This window comes from Durio zibethinus, chromosome 9 (assembly GCF_047325235.1).
Source record: "Durio zibethinus cultivar Kanyao isolate XHJ-2024 chromosome 9, ASM4732523v1, whole genome shotgun sequence".
NCBI classification, from domain to species: Eukaryota; Viridiplantae; Streptophyta; class Magnoliopsida; order Malvales; family Malvaceae; genus Durio; species Durio zibethinus.
Genome location: NC_143170.1, coordinates 21,831,098 through 21,840,601, shown reverse-complemented (window position 1 = coordinate 21,840,601; position 9,504 = coordinate 21,831,098).

The window sequence follows — 9,504 nt, the reverse complement described above, 5'->3', positions numbered from 1 at the left end:
TTCCAAGTTAAAGCGAGAAATCTAACTCAAAGTAGGAAAACCTTTTGAACTAGGATTACTAAGGCAATTTGGACATTTCAAAGTATGAATAGAATTTCCAAGTCAGCATGCCACATAAGCCTCCAAATCATCTCTCTTGGGTAATGAGAAAAAACATGTTTCCATGTCATCCATTAGTAATCTTATTGATGACTATTAAAATTTTAGTGTTTTATAAGTTCATTTTAGTTCAAAATTTTGAAAATTTATTTGAATACGATACTTTTAACGTTTGAATTCTTGATTTTTAGGGTTTGCTACCTTTGGACATGAATGCCATGCAAAGCCATACAAGATTTAGTCAAGCACATAATAAGTAATATTCGGCCATACATAGGAAAGTTATAGTTAAATCTAACTAGCTTAAGGATTTCCTACATACATTCGACTATTGAATGAGCTATTGTTGCATAAGGACTTTTTTTTCAATTTAAAAGATTTAACTCCAAGATGGACATTTTAAAAGAGATAAAAGCTAGAGTTTTGATTTAAGAATGATTTTTTATTTCTATCTATGAAAGTTTGAACCCAAGTTAATCAAATCAAGAAGATGAGTCTTGGATTTCAATCTTTGGTGAAACTTTCTTTTAAAATTCAAAATGATGATGACATGGCAAGACAAGTGTGCATAGAAGACCAATCAAAGGAAACCATTCGACTAATGCATATTCCATTAAGGATCCCATATTTGATCAAATATTTCCAAGATCAAGATAGAATGTAATCTTTTAGGAATTCAAATTAATGTAGGACTTTGTAATCTTATTTCTTTTTGGCCGAATCTATGCCTATAAATAGGTGAGCCATCCCTCACTTGTAGCATATCTCACATCCCACAACACATCTCTTCTTCTTCTTTCTTTCTTTTTCAATTTTCTTTAAATTTTCTTTGTAGTTTTCTTTAGTTTAGCTAAGGTGTTAGACTAGCCATAACAATCTTGTTTCTTAAAGCTTTCTTTAGTATAAGTTTTCTTTACATATTCAAGATCTATTTTCTTTCACAAGCAATCTTTTTATTCTTTTAAGTTTCAACTTTCAATCTTGCTTTCAATATTGTTCTTTTCCCACTTTATTGCTATCAACCAACTTTAATTTCTTTACTAGGCTTTCAATTTTCTTTAGTTTAAAAGTATATTCAGCCAACCCTTAAAACTTTTAGGTGACAGTTGATTAGTTGTTTCTTGGCCTATACACAACTTTCAATTGTTTTCTTTATTTACTTTTCAATATAAACAATAACTTTTTTTAATTTATTTAAATATAAGGCTAGTACAACATCACCTTTGGTACTTGGTTTTGCACCCAACACACAATTCATAATCCTCATGAGAATAATACTCTACTTACTCACTTTATTACATAATGCCATCTGTTCAGTTGCAGGCTATATAAAAAGCAGTAATCACCCATGCATGCATGGCAACATAAAACACCATTGACTTGCTTTTAACTTGAAATTACACATCTATCCTTAATCATAACCAAATATCCCTTACCTAAATTTTGCATGAATTTTTTTAAATTTTCAACAAGATTCATCAATTCTAACTCCAATAGATTTGACCAAGCAAATCTTATAGAAATTTATCAATCCAACTTCAAGATTTACAAGAATCAATAAGAACACATCAAAAACAGTCTAAGATTACTCCAAATGGATTAAGAATCATCCAAGATTGATTAAGAAAATCCAAGATTCTTTAAGATTCACCAAGATTCAATCTTTCTTTCAAGATTTCCTACAAAACAGCAAATTAATTGCACTAAAATTTTAGTTTTTTTTACCCATTTTTGGTGTAATTTCTCTTGTATTTTAGCTTGGTCCTTGAGAACTTTGGCAAAAATACTCTTAAATGCATAATTATCTCATATGTAAGTGAAAATATAGAAAATAAAAAATTTTGGAGATTTTGAATTCAGAGGAATAATGGTGCTAAAAGCTAGAAAAACCCATAACTAGTGTAATTGTGCTACATTACCTTTTAAGAGAGTTTTTTTTAACCCTTTCTTATATTATTTTTTAAGCTCAAATGAACTTTATGGAATTTTATTTCATATTTCAATTCTCATAATTTTCATTTGGAATTGTCTTCTTTAGCTCAATAACGCATTATCACCTTTGTAGTATCTTTATAACTGTTTGAAAGGTAATAAGTGCATTAACCTAATGGCTTGAATTTTGGTAGCAAAATGAAGAATAAATTGTTGCATTTGGTTTTAAAAAAAGAATGCAAAATTTCAATCTTGGCCGTTGGAAGCATTGCCATATGATCAAGGCATTTTGGCACTACTCTTGGAGTTTCAAAGAAGACCAAATTAAGTTGCTAAGTTGGCTATTTAAAGGCTTCCCATAGGTCATAAGTTTGACTTTTTGTAGTTCAAAAGAACATGAGAAGAAGGCTTGAAAGAAAGGAAAGCTAAAGGAACCAAATAAGCAAACAAAGGCCATAAAAAAAGAAAAAAAAAAGAATGATCTAGAAAGCTAGTGGTTAATTAGATATTTTTACTGTAATTTTAGGGGCTAAAGCACCTATCATTTGCCTATAAATAAGAGAGAGTAGCCAGCCATAAGAGAGTTTTAACTAAATTTTTAAATTTTTAGTTTTAAGTTTTTGTACTTTATTTTCTCTGTACTTTCATTTTCTTTCTTTCCAAACAAGGTTGTTTGGCACTTTTTTTTATTTACTTTTCTTACAAATTTAACTTTCTCACATCAACTTTTAATGTACTTTTAGATTTTCTCATTGAAATTCCAAGAATTTTACATGTTTGCCTTAAAATTCCATTATTTCATATGATCATCAATGTTATTTGGTAGTTTCAATTTTTAACCCCTTTGTAATGTTTTAATTAGTTCTTAATGAAATATAACTTATTTTGAGCCAAAATATTTTTTTTAGATTCTTAACTCATAGATCTTTAGTATTGGAAAAAATCTCATTCAAATTCCATCCATACAATTTTAGATCTAGCTCCAAAGTTTCTAAACTCAACAAACAGAGTTGAACTTTGCATGAGTGACAGCCTAGCAAGGATCTTCTCTCCATCTTGGTGTTTGGTTTGCAACTCCTACACTTTACACTCTTAAATTCATATGTTTACTTGTTAATTCTCATTTGATTGCATTTAATTTCATGAATTTACCTACTATTTGGATGAATTTCTCTAAAACTACTTTGTTTTTCCATATTTGTATGCAGTTTGAGTTTGTAGTTCAAAAAGTTCAAACAAAAAGTTCAAATTTCTCATGTGTGATGCAATTTCCTTGTTGAATCATGTTGTAAACTTGTTGATGTATCTTGTTTTAGCTCAATTCTAGCTCATTTTCTCTAGAAATTTCTAGATCTAATTTTTTTCTTGACTTGGTAAATTCTTACTTCAACTTAGTTTATTTTTTAACTTTCTCTTGTTAGTTCTTGTATTTTCTTTCCAATTTTTCTTCTTCAAATCACTTTCTCTTTTATTTTCTTAAATGTTCTTTTAAATTCCAACTCATGTTTAATTGATTCTGCACAATTAAGATCAAAATTGTTAGCATGAAGTTTGGTTTACAATTTTGTAACTAATTTTTTATTTTCATTCCTTAGCTTAGATCTTGCATTTTTATTCATTAATTATATTTCAAAATTGTTTCTAGTCTAGATCATTACTTGCTTTTACAATTTTAAGCTTATGTCAATTTAAATTGTTGCACTTTAGATCTTGTTTTAGTTGTAGTGTAGTTTTTTCAAGCTTTGCATGGCATTTTTTGTTGTTGCTTGTTCATAGTAATTTTTGTGTTTTTGCTTCTTAATGCCAACTTCAAATATGTCTCCACTTGGTTTAGGCTATTGTATTTTACCATTTACATCTTGTTTGGTTTATTCCTTTAGTATTTTTTTAGTTGGAAGCTAAGTTGTTAGTTGAAGTTAGTCAGACCTAATTAAAGGTAGTTAATTTCCATTTTTTAATTCATGTTTATTTCTTTCCATTTTATTTTAGGTACCATTTTTGTTGAATTTTTTCATTTACTTAGTTTACATATAGCAAGCTTATATTTTACTATATTTGTGCTTAATGCTTTGTTTGATTTTATCTATTTAGTTAGCTTAATTTCATGCTTACTTTTGTTTGATTGAACCAACTTTAGATAGTGTATAGGGATAATAGGTACTTAGGCTAGGAATCTCTTTAACTAATCCTTATAAGATCAATATCTAAGCTTTTTAGCCTCTATTATTACTTGAATAGCCTATACGCTTATAGAATTTTTGAATCAAGTTTTTGGTGTTATTCTTGATGATTATGAGTAAAGAGTCTTAGGCTAATATAGTCATTCACCATACTCTTGTATAAACCGGTTCACCTTTAGTGTACATACACTAGACTAGTATTATGATTGCTTCAATTTTGTGAACTTCGGATGTACATAGTCTACTTATCTTTATTGATCATTTTTTTTAATTGTACATCTTTAAGCCTTCTTTTTTAGAGTTGTTCATTCAGTATAGTATTCTTATGGCTTATGTATGTATTCAATTAGGAGACATGAGTTGATCTTTTTAAATCTCAAGCTTGAGAATAACCTTAAAAGATTTAGAAAGAAGAGATAATTCGATCTTACAATTACCATGGTCGACTAAGACACTAGAACTCTTGGAGATTATGCTATGTTTGATCTTAATAGATTTTAACCTAGCATTAGAAAGCCAGCAATATAAGCTAATAACTTCAAAATTAAGCCTACAAGCATCTAGAGATACAACAGTTAGTATAATTTAGTGGTCATACGAGTGAGGACCTAAGTGCTTATCTTTGGGACTCTTTGCAGATATGTGATGCATTCAAATATAATGGTGTTATTGAGAATGCCATTATGCTTAGATTGTTTCATTTTTCCCTTAAAGATAAAGCTAAGAGATGGTTAGCCTCAATGCCACTAAATTCCATCACTACTTAGGATGATTTAGTTTAAAAGTTTATGGCTAAGTTATTTCCTCTGGCCAGGACAACCAAACTTAGGAATAAGATCACCACATTTTTCCACTATGACTCGGAGACCTTGTTTAAGGCATGGGATGGATAAAAAGAGCTCTTGAGGAGGTATGTACACCAAGAACTATCTAAATGGCTAGAGATTTTTTATATTAGGTTTTATTAAATAGTAGAACCATCTTAGAGGCTAGAGCAGCAAGTGCCCTAATGAGTAAAACTTTCGACAGTGCTTACAATTTGATAAAGGTTATGGCCACCAATAACAGCCAATGGTCAAATGATAGATAGCATCATAGGAAAGGTTTAGGGGTGTACAACTAAGTAAGTTTATAGTTTTGAATGCTATGGTAAAGTTTCTTACAAAATCTTTAAAGTCTCTAAATTATAAGGTTACGTCTTTTAAGCCTAGTCCTAGTTAGTTTAGGTTCACTTATAGTTCCATAGCTACTTATGACGTATGTAGGGTACGTCTACCAGAAGCGTCTTGTCCTAGTCATCTAGAAAGTGTCCAATATTTAAGATAGAACCCTAGGCAACCCAATTATCCTTATGCTTCTACATACAACCCAAGTTGGAAGAATAACCCAATCAGTGCTTGGAATCAACAATAAAGTAATCTTATCTTAGTTCAATCTATTCAGGCATCACAATAGCTTCAATACACTAGACCACAGAACCACTCAAGTTTCCATTCTATTCTATATCAGTAACAACAACACCCATAGAAGTGCATGCCTTCTTATTCACCTATGCCACCTTCTACAAAGAAACCTTCAATAGAAAATCTCTTATGTTCCATGATAAAGCCAAAACCTTTTTGATGTAGACTCAAAACACCATGTTCCAAACCTAGAGACCTAGATAGGTCAGTTAGCTATATTCTTTAATACTCAACCATAAGGAACTCTACCTAGTAACACAAAAGTAACCTTAGAAGGGAAGGGAAAGAGTAGTGCCTTGCCATTACCTTTAGGAATAGAAAACAAGTACCTAATGACTTGATCTAGGTAGGTTCTCATGATGTTGTAGTTAATGAGTCTGAAGATAAGCTTAAGAGAGATTTCGTTCAAAACCGGGATAAGGGTAAAAATATGGATGAGAGTGTAGTTTCTACCAATTATCCTAAACACTGTATAGAATTCAATACCCAGTTTATCTAAGTCTGCTCTTTCTAGAGTCAAGTCACTTAGGCCTTACATCTTTTTCCTTCAGAAGTTTGAGAAATAAAAGGAAAAAAAGTAATTTTCTAAATTTTTAAAGGTGTTTAAGAAGTTATACATCAACATGGATGCATTAAAGTAGCTGCTCACTTATGCCAAATTCACAAACGACATTATCTCTCAAACAAGAAAACTAAACGATTACGAGATAGTTGTATTTAATACCTAAAAAATTGAAAGATCCTAGTAGTTTTACTATTCCTTGCATTATAGGTAGTATATCCTTCGATAAAGCTTTATGTAACTTAGGCACTAGTATCAACTTGATGGCATGGTCTATTTTTTAAAAAATTAGGTATAAGAAAGGTAAAACCCATGTTGGTTACTCTACAGTTAGTTGCTAGATCATTGAAATATCCTCAAGGGATTATGAAAGATGTCTTGGTAAATGTAGATAAATTCATTTTACCTACTAGTTTTGTGGTTTTAGATATAGAGGTGGATCGTAAGATCTCGATTATTCTAGGAAGACCTTTTTTAGTCACTGGTAAGGCTCTGATTGATGTGCAAAAAGGGGAATTAACCATGTGAGTTCAAGATCAAGAGGTTTCATTTAATGTTTCAATGCCCTAATAATTTTGATGAGTGCTCCACGGTAGAGGTAGTTAGTGGATTGGTTGATGATGTTTTTCACTTAGAGCACCCTATTTTACATCTTAGGGAATCCCTTATAGTTGATAAGGTAGAGGATATGGATTTAAGTAATGATGATGATGAGATATTTATGGTCTTTATTTTTTGATTTGTACAATCTTCTAGTGCGGAGCCTTTAGTTGATTTTGACACTCTTCATAGAATGATTAGACCTTCAGTTTTAGATTTACTGGTCTATGAGAAATATCAATTTAACCATGTTGATCATAATCCTTATAAGAGGGAAGGTGTGGACATAATGCAAAAATACTGTGGCATGGTTAGTGTTAAGGATATACCGATTGATTGGATGTTAAAATTGAAAGTCACTTACCTTAATCCTTCTAGGTATGAGGTTTAAGATTTTGTTAAGAATTTCACTGTCACTTCAAGTTGCCCAAATAGTCCACCATTAGACCGTATTTTGGATAAGATGGTTAAGAAATAAGTTTTTAAATGATTGGATTCAAGACATGAGTATGGAGTGATTACTATAAACATATAGCTTGGAGCTTGTTTTGATAGTCTAGCTTTTGGCTTAAAAAAAACACTTTTTGGGAGGTAACCCAATTTTACATTTCATGTTTTGTTTATTTGCTTATTTTGTTGTTTTCATGTTTTGCTTATCTTTTCTTTATACATATTGATGTGGTTTCTTTATGTAATTGTTTTCTTTATTTTGTAGGATGAATAAAAGCTTAAAGAAAGAATGCAGTAGTTTCAGCCAAAACAGTCATAGAAGATTCAACCACCATGCCTTTATGTTGATAAAAGAGTTTTTTTATTCCTCTTTCTTGTGCTTTATTTCTTGATGCTTACACATTGAGGACAATGTGTTGTTTAAGTTTAGGGTGTGAGAAAATTGCTCAAAATTTTTACAAAATTTTTCATATTTTCCTTAAGTTTTATCTTGAAATTGAGCTTAACTTGTTATAGCTTGAATCATTAGTATGCTTTCTTTAATTAGTTCTTCATGAAGCCAATGATAAGGAAAGATTGATAATGAATATAACTTTAGAAAAAGATTGAATATTATGTGAAATATGAGATGATGGTTAGGTTTAGTGACTTCTTAAGTATGAGTTTTCATTTGTTAGTTGATACTTTTATCATTGAATTACATTTTTTATCTTGTTTGATTATGTGAGCATGAGGTTTTTTTTCATTGGTCTTTGAAGTTGTGTTTCATATTTTAAAATTTGTTTTGATCATCTCTCGAGGTAAAATCCTAGAGGACACATGATTAGAAAAATGATATAGGCTATTGTTGGATCATTTAAGCCTTTTCAAGCCAACCTTAATATAATACTTTCATAGCCACCTTATTTAAGCCTAATGATACCTTTTTTTATTTTGAAACCATACCATAGCCTTCATTTGCATATTTTCTATCTTTTTTATCCCTTACCCTAACTGCATGGGGACATTCATCACCATTAGTGAGCTATGCATTATTAAGGATAAAAGGTGAAACTTGAAAAAAAAATGGAAAAACAAAAAGAAAAAAATGAAAAAAAAAAGTCAACCTAGTTTGCAAAAGAGAAAAAAAAGCAAAGTAAAAAAAAATAAAATAAAATGATGAAAAACAAAGAAAAAAAGAAAGAAAACGAGCAAAAACAAAGTTTAAGGGGATTTTTTAGATAAGCTTTACCTTTCTTACTTTGAAAGCTCAACAATGAATAATCCTAGACAAAGTGGTGCATTGTTAGGGTATTCAAGCCTAAAATGTCTTTTATCAAATATTGACCCTAGCCTTACATAACAAGCTTATTCAAGTTCTAAATAATCCTTGGTTATGTGTTTATCTACTTAAGTGGAGATAGATGAGATAAGCAAATATATGAAACTTGAGCACACTTTATGGATCTTTGTTCTTGAATTTTTATGTTTTGCATAACATTATTAGATTATATGCAAGGATTTGAGAGAGATATTGCTTGCTTTTGAGAACCATAGTTAGGAATGAGCTTAGTCTAGGTTGTTTCTTGTATATTAGCATATGTTCACAATTTTACTTTTGTTATAACTATTGATTAATCTATGAGGCATTCATGTTGAATAAAGCATTAAAAGTATATAATGACTCTTGCTCAATCTTGTTATGCTGGAGGACAAGCAAAAGCTTAAATTTAAGGGTTTGATTGCTCTAAAATTTTAGTATTTTTTTACCATTTTTAATGCAATTTCTCTTGCATTTTGGTTTGTTTCTTCAGAATTTTGGAAAAAATATTTTAAAATGCATAATTATCTCATATGTAGGTGAAAATATAGAAAATGAAGAACTTTAGAAATTTTGAACTCATTTTGGAGGATTTAAGGTGCTAAAAGCTAGAAAAGCCCACAACTAGTGTAATTGTGCTATATTGCCTTTTAGGGGATTTTTTCTTAACCCTTTCTTCTATGATTTTTTAAGCTCTAATGAACTTTATGGAACCTTATTTCAAGTCTAAATTCTCATAATTTTCATTTGAAATTATCCTTCTTGGCTCAATAATGCATTATCACCTTTGTAGTATCTTTATAAATTGCTTGAAAGGTAATAAATGCATTAGTGTAATTAGAAGCTAATTTTTAATTTGCAACTTTTCAAAAAAAATTTAATAATTACAATGTAAAATTTGTTCACTTAATGGCTTGA